Source organism: Mastomys coucha, unplaced genomic scaffold (genome assembly GCF_008632895.1).
Source record: "Mastomys coucha isolate ucsf_1 unplaced genomic scaffold, UCSF_Mcou_1 pScaffold6, whole genome shotgun sequence".
In the NCBI taxonomy this organism is placed as follows: Eukaryota; Metazoa; Chordata; class Mammalia; order Rodentia; family Muridae; genus Mastomys; species Mastomys coucha.
Genome location: NW_022196912.1, coordinates 97,253,674 through 97,268,242, shown reverse-complemented (window position 1 = coordinate 97,268,242; position 14,569 = coordinate 97,253,674). Strand labels below are relative to the sequence as shown.

General features: G+C 42.3%; 1 protein-coding gene and 1 long non-coding RNA gene across 5 annotated transcripts in view; one reads left to right on the top strand and one right to left on the bottom strand.

The window, feature by feature from the left end:
* Positions 1-14,569, bottom strand: part of Sipa1l1 (signal induced proliferation associated 1 like 1) — a 288,870-nt gene that overhangs the window by 198,198 nt on the left and 76,103 nt on the right. Inside the window, exon 1 of one of the 4 annotated variants that reach the window (XM_031355461.1) lies at positions 7,869-7,890. The exons of 2 other annotated variants lie outside the window; for them this stretch is intronic. The gene's annotated coding sequence lies outside the window, so the exon portion shown is untranslated. Of the gene's footprint in view, positions 1-7,647; positions 7,760-7,868; positions 7,891-14,569 lie in introns of those variants that run through there. One more of the 4 variants, XM_031355462.1, reaches the window with a different exon arrangement.
* Positions 7,979-11,911, top strand: LOC116079668. The gene is made up of 2 exons (XR_004114114.1): positions 7,979-8,202; positions 9,757-11,911. It is a non-coding gene; the product is annotated as an uncharacterized LOC116079668 (long non-coding RNA).

Here is a 14,569-nt window from a genome sequence, read left to right as displayed (position 1 = left end):
TTAAAAGAAATACACTCAGATTTTACACCACCCGTGTGTAGTCTGTTTGTCAAAAGCCAAATCCCGTGCCCACCTGGCCAGAACCCATCGTCCCGCGGAATAAGGGACCCTGCAAGAAACCCCGGTCCGTGGCAGAAACAGAACTTCCTAAAGCAAAAAAGTCTTTGATTTCCCCAAATCAAGTCAACCCATTTAGAACTGAAATTTCAACTCTGACAATCCATGATGCACTTGCTCTGTGGATCTGAGGGCTCCCAGGGATCCATGTTACAGCAAGGGATTTTAAAGGACCCAGTGCCTCAAAGCGCAGCTAGCCCCCAGGTGTGGCTCAGGTGCAGGGCAGCCCTGTAGGACAAGGACAGGAATCACAGGTTAAGCAGCTGACTGGATTAGCCAGGTAATAATCACAGAGTGTAGCTGATATCAGACCCCAAGCCCCAGAAGACTGCTACATTCAACAAAGACTCCCACAACACAGGTACACACCCAGCCTGAACTTTGACCAGCAAAATGGCCACTTCCTACAACCAGGTCACTGAGTAACAATGAGCAATACACAAGCAGAAATTATAAGTAGACCTGTGCTATCATCATTCTAATCACTGTGATCTGAAGTTCCCAGGAAAAGCCACACCCATGGTGAAGACTCTACGAGGCTGAAATGACTAGAGGGAGGTATAGATCCAGAACCAAGTTATCTCGGTCTGTTTTGGGTGTTCTTAACCATTCACCAATCTTACAAAGCATTCTCGTGACTATCACATAAGCCTCTTAGAAGATACTGACAAGCCGGGCGGTGGTGGTGCACGCCTTTAATCCCAGCACTCGGGAGGCAGAGGCAGGCGGATTTCTGAGTTTGAGGCCCGCCTGGTCTACAGAGTGAGTTTCAGGACAGCCAGGGCTACACAGAGAAACCCTGTCTCGAAAAACCAAAAAAAAAAAAAAAAGAAGAAGATACTGACAGACTCCTCATAAGCTAAGAATGCCGTTTGTTACGCAGCATCCTATAAAGGCCTATAGTATAACTATTCCTGCCTGCTGGAACCGGCCCACCTGATGTTCCTACCAGTGCATTTGAAAAGTACCTGGATTTATGGCTTGCTTTTGTTCTGTGGCTACAAGAACTTTATGAATGAATGTTTCCACATGAGAACATGTTGTTCAGGATGACCTGAATCTACATCCTGACCAAGACCACTCAGATTTAGCTTGAGAATAAACTCTCTTCCTTCCTTTGACATAGATACCGCATGGCAGCAGCTAGAAGCTTAGCATGTGCTTGGAATTTTACGTAAGGATTTCATGTAAGAATCTCAATTACCCTTTGAGACAGTACAAATCTCCAGGAAGTTACCCGTCTTTAAGAGCCGTATTTCATTCAGAGGATCAGGTGAAGGCCCCCACACACTGAGACCTTAGCAGTCGGAGTGTTTCCACAGAAACTAAGTGATGGTTCCTGCAGTGGCTGGTGCTGTGAGCACTGAAGGAGAACAGCGAGAACAACAAAGGTCCAAGAAAATGCACTAAAGGGAAGGAAAGCAGGGCTGGAAAGATGGCTCAGTGGTTAAGAGCACTGACTGCTCTTCCAGAGGTCCTGAGTTCAATTCCCAGCAACCACATGATAGCTCACAACCATCTGTAATGGGATCTGATGCCCTTTTCTGGTGTGTCTAAAGACAGCTACAGTATACTCATATACATATATATATATATATACACACACACACACACATATATATATATGACTTTTTAAAAAAAAAAAAAAGGGAAAGAAAGCAGCTGACAGACAATACTGGGCATTAGATACTAAGTGTCCTCAGTCCAACAATACCTAGCATTAGATACTAAGTGTTCTCAGTCACTCCACCCATAAGCAGAGAACCTGCCTGCACACTAACTCCCTCACTGGGATTCTACTTGCCACAACAAAGCACCTTAGCCACAGAACACACTATGTCATTCATTGTCACTAGATAGAGAGACACCACAAACTCAGGGGAAATGTGGACTTGCAATAATGAGGCCTGAGTCCAGTGACTATGAGATGAAAAAAATAATACTCTACATGACACACTAACAAAGAAAGCAACAGTACATGCTGCCTTAAATCCCCATAGTTGCTAGAAAAGAAGTGAAACCACAGGAAAGTATTTTGTAGTGACTCCAAACACCACAGTGGGCTGCCATGATGGCAGAATTCATCTGAACCATGAGCAAAGCACTTGCCACCATTTTTAAATGTAGTCTAAACTCCAAGGGTATCACCACTCCACGGCCCAGGGTAACCTGAAAACAAGGCACAGATAATGCAGCAGAACAGGATAAGACTCTGGTCCAGTTCTGAGCATCTGACTAATGTGACTTGTAACAATTCTTTCCTGTGGCATCTTTACTGCAGTTCCAACAGAGGTTAGCAAAAGGTTCTTTCCATGTCTGCCTTTACAATTGCGAGCTTCTGCTTAGTGTCACTAGACCACAGACCACGAACTACTGTCCTGTGAGCTTTCCTGAAGACATCTCTCCTTCTTCCTCTGCAGGGTCTACTTGATTTGACAAATGTCAGTGTACTCAAAGATGGCTTTTCAAAGGAACAGGAGGAAAGGCAACAGGTTCTATCCCTAGTCAGTCAGGAGGGATGACCCAGTAACTCTCAGGTAATTACAGACATTTCTATTAAATGCACATACAAAATAAATACAGAGAATCTCCACCTATGACACATCAGACAAATTAGTCTAAAACAAGGTACGGTATTACAAGGCAATTCAAAATAGTATTCCAAAAATTAATTAAATGGGTGGAAAATATTCAAAAATATAACTAAACACAAAAAGCAGAAGTTCCATAAGATTCCTTCCAATTTTGCTACTAGAAAACACCAGAGACAGTGGTGTCCTTCGTTCCTTCCCCCAGTTAGTTAAAGGCAGCTTGTAGGAGCAGGAGTTAAGAGCATTGGCTGTTCTTCCAGAGGACCTGAGTTCCACAGGGCAGCTCACAACTGTCTGTAAACTTCAGTCCAGGAGATCTGATTCCCCCTTCTGGCCTCCTGGAACACAAGGCATGCCTAATGCACACAGACATATAAGCAGGTGAAACAACCCTACAAACAAAATATAAAATACAAACTAGCTTCTGTTACTTATCTCACTATGCACAAGAACAAATTCTTTTAAAACAAACAGGTACAAGGAAGCCTTACAAGAAAGCAGATCTTATAGCTGGCAGCTGTCTGTAAGATGTGTATTGCATTTTTTGTTTGATGTAATGACTACAGTAACTGGGAGAGAATATGCATTTTCCAGCAACATTTTAAATAAGAATACCTGTCAATTAACTGTTAATAATAGCAATAATAATAACAATAATAATAATAATAATAATTTAAAAACTGTAAAAATCAAGAGATTAACACCACTAGCACCCAACACTGATAGCAAGAAGGAACATCTGAAATGACCACAAAAAAAAAAAAAAAAAAAAAGTTTTTCAAGATAGGGTTTCTCTGTGTGGCCTGTGCTGTCCTGGAACTCGCTCTGTAGACCAAACTAGTGAGAATTCACAGACAATCTCCTGTCTCTGCCTCCCAAGTACTGTTGTCAAAAGTGTGCGTCAACACTGCACATAGGTACTTGAACCATTAAACAACAGCAAGGAGATGCTTAAGTGGGTGAAGTGTCTGCTGTGTGAGTGTGCAAATCTGAGTCAGGGTCCCCGGACTAACATAAAAAGCATGGTAGTGTGCACATGTAACCCTAGTGCTAGAGTCGGGAAAGTGGGTTTCCAGGCGCTCACTGGCCTACTGGTCAAGCTGAACAAGAAGATGGTCAGGATGAGATCCCATAGGTAGATAGGTAGATAGGTAGATAGGTAGATAGATAGGTAGATGACAGTGACAAAGGAAGGACACCTACCTACTTCAACCTGCAGCCTCCATACCTGGAGAAAGCACAGCAGGGCAGAGAATAGGGGTCAGTTAACCAGTCTGAGAGAGCAGATCCAGTCTTTCCCAAATCAGACCAGAACATAGAAACTCTGCAAGACTAAAGTCAAACTAAGGTTCAAATTAAAATTCCCAGGGAAGAAACAAGATTGAGTTTCACTCTGAGTAACCACTTATCTGATGTCAGGGCCACTGAGCTTCTCTAATCTATGCAACAGACACTCAAGAGATACCAGAGTCTCTAAAGGGGAAGTGGTTGCTTCTAATGCTTTCACTGACCCTGGTCTGCGACAACTAAGAATCTCTACATAGTTAGGAAAGAATACAGGGAGCCACAATGCTAACACAACAATAGCTCTTTCATCCGCTCACACCAAAGTTAAAAGTACCCACTCAAGTTTGAGTTTACTGATTAAATAAAAATGTTGAACCATGTCTCTTAGTGCAATCAAGGCAGTGGAAGGACGTCCCCTGAGCCTTGCTTGCAGGTGACCAACATCAATGCTATTGCCCAAAGCTAAAGCAAAGCAGAGGACAGACTTGTTCTCAGAGTCACATTAAGAGCACAAACTATTTACAAAGAACAAATGTCATCCAATCTCCCAAGATGAGGGTACGGAGGGAGTGGTGAAAGCAAAAGAAACATAACCTGGGAACCAAGACTGGGAGCCAGTCCCAGGCTCTGGGAACTCTAACGGATACCCATCTCCTGTCTCAGGACTAATCAGAAGACAGTGCTTTGTGCTTCTTCCTTCTAACGATGCTCAGATTTCTAAATGCCCTACAATCCTGAGGATAGGACTAAATGTCACACTGACTTTCTCAGGATGAATGTTCATTTAATGAGAATCTTATCCTGGCCCCATTGAAGTAAATGAAGTTGTCCTTGTGCCCACAGAGAGCTGGAAAGCACAGTAGCTCTGCTTTATAAAGACTCTGGTACCTAACAGTTGGCAGTGGGTATCATTTTCAGGAACATGAGCCACCAGCTAATGCACTAAATAGACAGGAACTAGCAGCAGAGCGTCCTCCAGCTCTGCACCCCGGGTATATACCAGACTGTCTGGGATATGAAGGTCTTGCCTTACATGATCACATTGGAGAGTCGACTAAAACATACAAAAGTAGAACTGGGAACAAGTAAGACAGCTCAGCAGGTAAAAACAGTTACCACCAAGTGGAGCAACCTAAGTTTGATCCCTGGAACCCACACAGTACAAAAAGAGAAACAACTCCTATCCTCTGTCCTCCAAGCATAGGTCCATGGTACATGCACATACATACATACATACATACATACATACATACATACATACATACATACATGGTGCATGGAATAGAAGGTTTTAGGCAATATTGTTTAAATAAATTTTAAAATAGCAAAACAAAACTGTAAAGTGCTGCATATCTTGAGAGGCAAACAACACAGGAATGTCTTGATGGTCTAAAAACAATCTGGGGAGTTTAATTCAAGACCTCTAAGCACAAAATTTATGTCCACATACTATTAGAACTTGCCCCAACTTAAGCAACACTAGTGGTACCAGATCCTCCAGCAGCCACCAGTGAACACATATTCTGCTTTACTGCAGTGGCTCCAAAGCACATGAGAGTCACAGAAGTGCAGGCTCCGTGAGGGCCAGAAAACCTTTAGAGACCACTTTCAAATGTTCCCATTTGTCTGTCAAGGAAAAAAAGAAAACCTTAATATTTATACAAAATGTATCCACTTATTGAAATTCTTTACTAAATGTTAACAAAATAATACTTTTTATAATAAATTACTGGAATTAGAAAAATTCCAAGCTGCCAGGAAAGAAATCTCATTGCTGTTCAATGCTTTAGCAAATCTCCTTGAATTTCCATTTATCCTCTGGGCTTTGAGTCAAGTAACTAAAATCTTGGCTTAGAAGGAAGTATGTTAATTTGGGATCTTGACCCTTTTAAAAGCAAAAGAAGAGAATGTTATACTACTACGTGCTTTGCATTTTTTAAGGCAGTCTATGAGATGTGATGGTTTTCAGTTACTTCAGTTCTATTTGGTTGTTTGGTCTAAAGGAACTGAAGAGCACCTACAGACTGCCTCTGACAAAGGCATTTAATTTAGTGTATTCACGACTGACTCAAACCTGAAAGGCAGCTTACCAGCTTTTCCACCTTTGACCATAACAGCTACTCCTAGGAAACAGGAGTGATATCCTGGGACTCACCCAGGATCTGTCCATCCAGAGAGCACTTGCTTGGTCCTCCCTGTGTCTTGGGTACTAGAAATTCACTCAACAGGAAGTGATGAACAGGATGGACTAGAATCTGCTTGCAGTAGTCAATCTCAGTCTGTGCCCTCCTCTGCACCACTTACTAGGCTCAACTAGACAATATGCTTCAAAACTCGTGCTAACCAGTTGTCAACAAACTCTCTCCACACCTTGGTACTAAGAGATTTACTTTTTAAATTTCCTTGGTAAAGCAGTATATAAACTCTGCAGAAAGCTGTTATTTTTATAAATATCATACATGGTTAAAGGTTCAACCAGGGCCCTTAAGAATTTTCTGGGCAATAATACATGACAGAGGTCACCAGGAGAGTTGGCTCTTTTCTGGAACTAAGAAGGCCAGAGGCCCAGCTAAACTGCCTGACTGATCACATGCCTCATGAGGAAATCTCACTTTGTAGACTTCAGATCTCAGACTCAGAAGTAAGCACCACACAGGGCTGTGTGCAAATCAAGATTCCAACAGATTCCCAACAAGCCTGATCACCATACTAACAGGATTACAACCAGAACTCTAGCCCACAAAACAAACATTTCCCAGTGAGTAAATCTGAGCTTTGCTTGTTTTTTGTTTTCATTTAAACTGAATCTTTAACTCCTTCTTTTCCTTTTTTTGAAACAGGGTTTTTTACCATGTAGCCCCAGGCTGGCTTCAAACTCTCAGAGCTCTGCCTGCCTCTGCTTCCTGCATGTGCTCTAGGATTAAAGGTGTGCACAGCCACCACCCAGCTGCAACATCACTTACCATTTCCTTTTCACTTCATTTCCATTGTATTTCTTTTTTTTAACCTTGCCATGTAGATCAAGTTGGGACTTCAACTCATAAAGACTCTCCTACCTCTATCTCCCACGCGCTGGGATTAGAAGCTGCAGTACCACACCTGTGGTGAATTTTAACTTTGGCTAGGTCTTTTAAAGATTTTTAAAACAAAAAACCATCTTATCAGTCTCAAAAACAGCAAAAGTTTCTCAATATCTACAGAAAGAGGATCCAAATTCTTCAGCAGGGCTTGGTTCCAGCCTAACGTCTCAGGTATTTCCCCCGCCCTTCACATGCCCTTCTCTGCAGACATGCTGAACCCAACCTCTACACAGCAGTCCTGTCCTCCCTCAATTTGCCACAGTTCACAAAGACCCCCCCAAAACACTACTTAATAATTCCAAAGTTCATCTCTCCTGCTGTGCCTAATTCAAGGGCCACCACTCTGAGCATTCTTAGTGTCTCTGCTGAGTCCCCAAAGGGTGGACCCCACACACTGAAAGAGCATGAGACCAACTTTAGAGATCAACACCATACACAGCTCTACTCTACCATAATAGTTAGGCCTGCACAACACAGGGCAATATAATTAACTATGTAAGACTTGGGGCTCTGGGTAACATTTAATGCCATGAGCTCAAAAAAAAAAATCTCAATGTTAACAAAAGGCTGACCTTGCTTGAATGAGTTGGTTGGAGCAGAAATATCAGGAGCCTCAGCTTTCTCCTCTTTTACCTGTGAAGAGCTGCATCTCTTTCATAGTAAGAGAACAAATAAGGGCAAACAAATTCCCGGAAAGTAAAAAAAATAAATAAAAGACACACCTCTGTTAAACATAGTGCCAAGGTGATTAACTGATTGTGAAAAGATAGGAGTCAAAATGATCTTTAGCTACCTTAGTCCACTGACAGTCATCCATTGTCTGCCCCCGTATCTGACCTAACATTCTTGTGACTATTAGGTAAACCCCTTTGGAATGCAGTAATAGACCCCTAGCTTCTATCAACCTAAGAATGTCATCAGACAGCATCTGAGACCTGGAGCAGAGGCCCACTGCCTGCTCTTTCCACCCACATAAATGAAAAGGGATAGCTCTCTTTGTTCTCTTACTACAAACACTGCATTCAACTCTTACTACATCGGAACACAGTGTCTGGGGTGACCTGAATCTGTGTCCCCAAGCTGCAGCCACTCATATTTGGCCCAGAATAAACTGTCGCACTCCTGAGGTAAGGGTTGTGTTTTTACATTGAAGAAGCAGCTGACGCACAGCATACAGGGCTAAGGCCCACACACCAGGGCTCCCAGCTCTTCTCTCTGATGCAAGTCTCTGGACTGATGTCCTTCTCTGTGATAATCCCTTCTTGGAAGTCACCCTGCACAGCCCAGGTAGACATTTTGTAAGGTTCCCTGGCAAATAAAAGCCAGAGAAGTTAAAAAGTTCTGAGGGTCAACACTTGGTAAAGTGTTGTTTATTTAGAAGATTCCATCCAAATACTAATGGCTAATCTGCAAATGCCTATGAACAGACTACTGCACCCTCCATGGCTGTCAGCTCCTCTACTCAGGTCACTTAGCCTTGCAGTTACCACCACTTCATTTGTCTTACTTAGGGTTTTCATTGCTGTGAAGAGACTCCATGATCAAGGCAACTCTTAGAAGAGACTCTTAGATCAAGGCAACATTTAGTGGGGGCTGGTTTAAAGGTTCAGAAGTTCAGTCCATTATCACAAGGGCGTGAGCACAGCAGCATCCAGGCAGACATGGTGCAGGAGGAGCTGAGAGTTCTACATCTTCATTTAAGGGAAGGCAGGAGCAAACTGTTTTCTGGCAGCTAGGAGAGGGTCTCAAAGCCCACTCCCACAGTGACACAACTTCCTTCAACAAGGCCACACCTACTCCAACAAGGCCACACCTCCTAAAAGTGCCAAGTCCTGGGCCAAGCGTACTCAAACCACCACATTAGTAAAGCATCGCTATCACCATTTACAATATATTTCCCTTACATTTTTTTTCATGATCTTACACAGGCTACAAGAGCAGAAGCTCTAAGCAGGCAAGATCTTGTGTGATTGCCCTTTTTTTCCAACCCTTCCTCAGACTCCCTTCCAGAGAACTGGAAGTATCCAAATCTTATAGTACCTCAGAATCTTGTGGGTCCCTCTGTTAAATGATTGTCACTACTTAGGCCATATACATGGTTAAGGCTTGAACAGATCTACACAGATGCTCACATTCAGTCTGGAATTCAATGTCAGGTGAAAGTAAGGGGGGGGGATTTTTTACCTAAAAACACAAAAATCAGAAATGACAGAACAGAGACCTGAAACTGGAAATGTAGTACAGCTCCCATCAAGTGCTGTAACTAATACCCAGAGTCATTCATATTCTCTCCTGAAGGGAAAAATCAGTGGTCCACATTCATTTTTCATGATTTGTCATAAAAATAACCTAGCTTACATTACATCAGTGCTTGAAACTACTAATCACTTTAATTAAATAAAAGCAGATAACTTTTTTCAAGACACAGGGTTTCTCTATGTAGCCCTGGCTGTCCTAGAACTCTCTTTGTAGACTAGGCTGGCCTTAAACTCAGAGATCCAACTGCCTCTGCCTCCAAAGTGCTGGGATTAAAGATGTTTATCACCACACCAGCTCTATAAAAATTACATTTTAACTTCATTATTTTCCAATGAGTACTAACTCACTAAAATGTCTATGTTCTACCCTGACAGTTCAAAAATCCAGAATAAAAAATTAATGCCCCACCTGTCTTTGTGTAGGATATTAGTGAAGACAGAGGACTTGTGACCCTGAAATTAACCCCTGGGTACCTCCCACCTGTGCACAGCACATTCATGGACTGTGTAGAAACAGGAGCTGTGTGACTTCAGCAAAGCCTCGGAAGCCAACTGTTGAACCCCTGTACCCTTCCATCTAGAGGTCTTCCTGGTAAGGACTTCAGGACTCCAGGAGAGACTGCCCCCAATCAAATCCAAGAGCAGCAAGTAGGAAAGCCAGAGGCAGAATCAAAGAAACCTGCTCCCTGAAGATTTTTTGGGTCAGCTCCAAGAACTTTCCTTCTCCCTCTGCCAGCAGCACCCATCAATTCCCATAGCAACCAGCCCACAGCTTTGCAACTTGTCCAAAAGGGAGGCGCACAGCAGCGGCAGCACACAAGAGGAAACCAGGCAGCAATCTCAGCTAGGTGCTTTCACGCTCCAACAGTGCCTCCCTGCCTCCCAATTCACACTACCAGACTGCTTTCCTCTGACCCCTCAGCCAGAAGCTGAGACAAAATGGAGATTCAATCACATAAAACAAGATTCTGCTTTCCAGTGTGATTTTAGATCAGTCAGTATGGCACTAAAGCAATCATGTCTCCTTGCTCACTCAGTGAATCAATGTACTCAATTCGGGAGCCTCTAGAACTGACATTAATATTGGGATGACCTAGGAGTGACCATCCAAGAACCTCAGAAGTGATGAATGTTTGCTGAAGTAGCTGGAGACAGCTGAGTCTTGTGAAGAGCAGGTCTCGAGAAGAACTGCAGGGGACCAGCACCATGCGTGTCCCCAACATACTTCCCAGGGACGCTGCAATGAGGAGCACACGGCATTATGATGACTTCCAATAAGAGTAGTGGGTGTTAGCAGAAGTAGGGGATACATTAGTGATAATTAAAAGCTGTGAGCTGGAGATGCATGTTTAGTGATTTAGTATGTACCTCCTATGCAAGATTCCTGGTTCCATCTCAGGACAACAGAAACAAAACAATAGAGGAGTGCTGAGAGGAAAAAGAATAACTAAGGAACCCAACATGCTTATCTAAAGAATCACTGTGTTGAAAGAGATTTTCTCTTCTCCCACACAAAAATGACAAAAATCAAACTAAAAGTTCCCAGCATGGGCTATAAAGCAATTGTGCAAGTTTCACATCTTCTTACGAAAGCTAACAGGCAAGGAAACCAAAGAGCATGATGGGATCCCATGTGCATGCGGTGGTGGCACTTCTCACCGCCCACAAGATCAGCATTGGCTACAGCAGACTCCGGTAGCCCAACTAGAGTTCCAGCCCACACTCCTGCCCACTTCACATTGCAACCAGGATATTCCGTGATTTTCCACTGAAGACCCCAGAACACTGTGGTGGGGAGTGCCCAACTTTTACCTTAGACACTAGACTGACCCTAAAAGAATATTTCATATTACCAAAAGAACAGAAATGGAACCCAATACATGAAGAAAGAAACTATCTCTATGTGATCAGTAAATCTTCTTAAACTAAACTTTTTTAAAAACAGAGATGGGAAATATCGAAGGTATAAAAAACAGTTGCCCAGGAGATCAAAGCTTCTAAAAGAAATCTAAATTCCCATGTAAACGTGCTACAATTCTAGTACAACTAAGAAGATATTCTTACAGAATATTCAAAAGCTAATTCTACAGCTTCTGTGGGAAAATCATGAAGAATAATTGGGCTAATTATAGAAAAGAAGATTAATGAGAAGGGCTAGCCTCAACGCTTGCCAGCTAGTGAAAGTGTGGTGAACCTATAATAACTAAGAAGGAGTAAAACTGGTTTCTGAGTCAATGGATACACCAAAAATCCCAAAAACACTTGAGGGAATTTCATGTAAGATAAAATGTGACACTTACAATAAATCAGTGTCTCAACCATAGTAATGGAGTAGCTAGATAATCAGGGGAGAACAAAGGAGGGGCTGCTCAGCCAAATAAAACACAGTAACAAGATGCTTACACGTCAACAGAAACCACCAGTCTTCAAAGAAAGCAAAATGTATTTTTCATAATCTTAGAGAGCCCACATTTCTTCTAACAGGACATAAAAATCTAATATCAAGGAACTTGAAAAATGTACAGATGGCAAAAGTTACCATAAATGGCAAAATATAAACCATGTAAGAAGGTGAAAAGCACTTTGTTTTTATTTAAGAGCCTACATGAAAAGATGAACATGCAGAGGCCAAGAGTCAGTCTACACACTGGGAAGTTACCATTAAGCACTTGAAAGCATGTTCATGTGTAGAATGAGAAACAGAAAAATAGCTGTGAGAATCCACTTTTTTTTTTTTTGGTTTTTTTGTTTGTTTGTTTGTTTTTCTAGACAGGGTTTCTCTGTGTAGCCCTGGCTGCCCTGGAACTCACTCTATAGACCAGGCTGGCCTCGAACTCAGAAATCCACCTGCCTCTGCCTCCTAAGTGCTGGGATTAAAGACGTGCGCCACCACTGCCCAGCATGAGAATCCACTTTTCACTTGCAAAATTGACAAAGTTCACAAAAAGCAAAGCTAAGCCAAGCTGAACATGGCAGAGTATAGCTATAATTCCAGGCAGGATGATTAGGAATTCAGAGTCTGAGGCACTCTGCTACATCTCATGTTCAAGACCAGCTTAGACTATCTGAGGTGTATTAAAGAATAAGCTTTATGTATGTAAAGTAACATAGTAAGGCTGCACACCTCATTAGACCCAGCTACTTGGGAAGCTGAGGTGAGGTAATGTAAGCCTGGGTACACATCGGAACTTCAAGTCAAACAAAGTGAGATGCAAGCTAAATCGAGTACTATTGGCAATAGAGAAGAAAGAAGTAGCTCCTGCTGAAAAGATACATTTGTGTCATTTACTTGGAGGATGTGAAGTGTTACTACTTGAAACAGGCTCTAACAACAATAGTCTTTAAACCAGAAATCCATCTACATAAACCCTATACTTGTAAGTCAAGGTTAGCCCCTATATATTTTCTATTGCTACAACAAAATGCCTGAGCATAGATAATTGTACAAAGAATGACGTTTTGCCACTGCAAGTCCTAGACCCGGTGGCCCATCAGTTTGCCACTGGCGTAAGGAACTTTTGGCCACTTCCCAACATAGTAGCTTCTGTGGGGGCATCATGGTAGAAACACACTCAAGACAAAATAAAGTGAGATCCATCCGGAGACTAGTTTCACTCATACGATTACTGGCGCTTGTGAGAATGAACTCCCTCAGAAGACCTGCCCTAATCCCTTCTGAAGGTAAGCTATGGTGACATAAGGACTTTACTATGCCCCACCCCTTCTGTGTGTTTCACACCTCAACATGACACACAGGGAACCAAACTTCTAGTACACTGCCCTATGGTGGGCAGACACTCAAAACCCATCCATATCTTAGCAGCTACTGTGGCACTCTCAATGCCTAAAGCCTGTCATTGAGACACTGAATGGTAAGGAAATGTCTGCAGCTAGAATAGATTCAGTGTACTATGCTTCCATTTACATTAGAGCTACAATTCATACATAAATATAAATGTCATGTGGTGAGTAAATCCTAGAAAAAAAGAATGTTGTCAGAAAAAAGTACTAAGACCCCAGGTACATCTACATAGCTCTGCTTCCCTGAATATCTGTGACTTACATCCTTACATATGCTAATGAGAAACATCAAAGTCTTTGTACTGTACTTTGTCAATTTTCCAATCCTTCCCTCACTGCCCCTAAAAATGCACCTGCATCACGTTCTAGATTCCAAATCCTTCAAGAAAAGGGGGAGAGGGTGGCACTATGCCAAGCTCAGCTCTGGATTCAATAGAGAAAGCTGCCTGTGTAGTTAAACAAATGAAAGCCAAGTTAACAAGGCGCAACATGGTGACATTCAATTAAAGTGTTTATACTGTTCTGCGTCTTAGTTATTTGTCTGTTGCTATGATAAAACACCCTGACCTAGGCAACTTTAGAAAAGTTTACTTGGGACTGGCAGTGCCAAGCAGGTAAGAGTCCACCACCATTAGAGCAGAGAAGCTTAGCAGCAGGCTTGCATGGTGACTAGAGCTGGAAGCTGAGAGCTGAGGGCTCATATCCTGAACCACAAACAGAAAGCAGAGAAGGCAAACCCCAACTAGCCAGAGCTTTAACACCCCCAGCTGTAGAAGCTCAAAGAGAAGCACTAGGAAAACAGGAATGCTAAACACCCAGACTCCTCCCTTCAAAGGGAGGGATGGATAACCTTATTTCCCACCCAGAAGCCTGGGTAAGGACATGCTTAACAGCCTGGTGACCTTTGCACTTTGGGATCACTGGGTCCTCCCCAGATCCTTATATCATGAGCTTGTTAATTTATAGAACCTACCTTTACAGGAGTCTGTTGCACATCAATTTACACTCCATCTTTATGGAAATTGTCTCGGGTACTTTATAAAGAATTTCAATAGAGCCATGTCTTAAACTTTATTGTGCACAAGAGATGGAGTCTTAGTTATTTATTTAACTTATTTAATATAACCCTCAGTGCTAACTACTGGCTTCCAAGGTGATTCATGAGAAACAGACAAGGATGTAGAAACTAATACACTAAATGCAGAATACAAATATAATTAATCTTTTCATTCAAACTTTCCCTTATAATACACACAACATTGGGCAGCTCACAAAAATGGCTTTGTTCTAAGGGCTTTCCTTAAATATCTGACATTCTTTTAAATGACACAAATCCGGTGTAAACAGGATAGATATAGAGAACGGTTCATGCTGCGATGGTTTGAGTGAAAATAGCCTCCACAGGCTCATATATATATATATATATATATATATA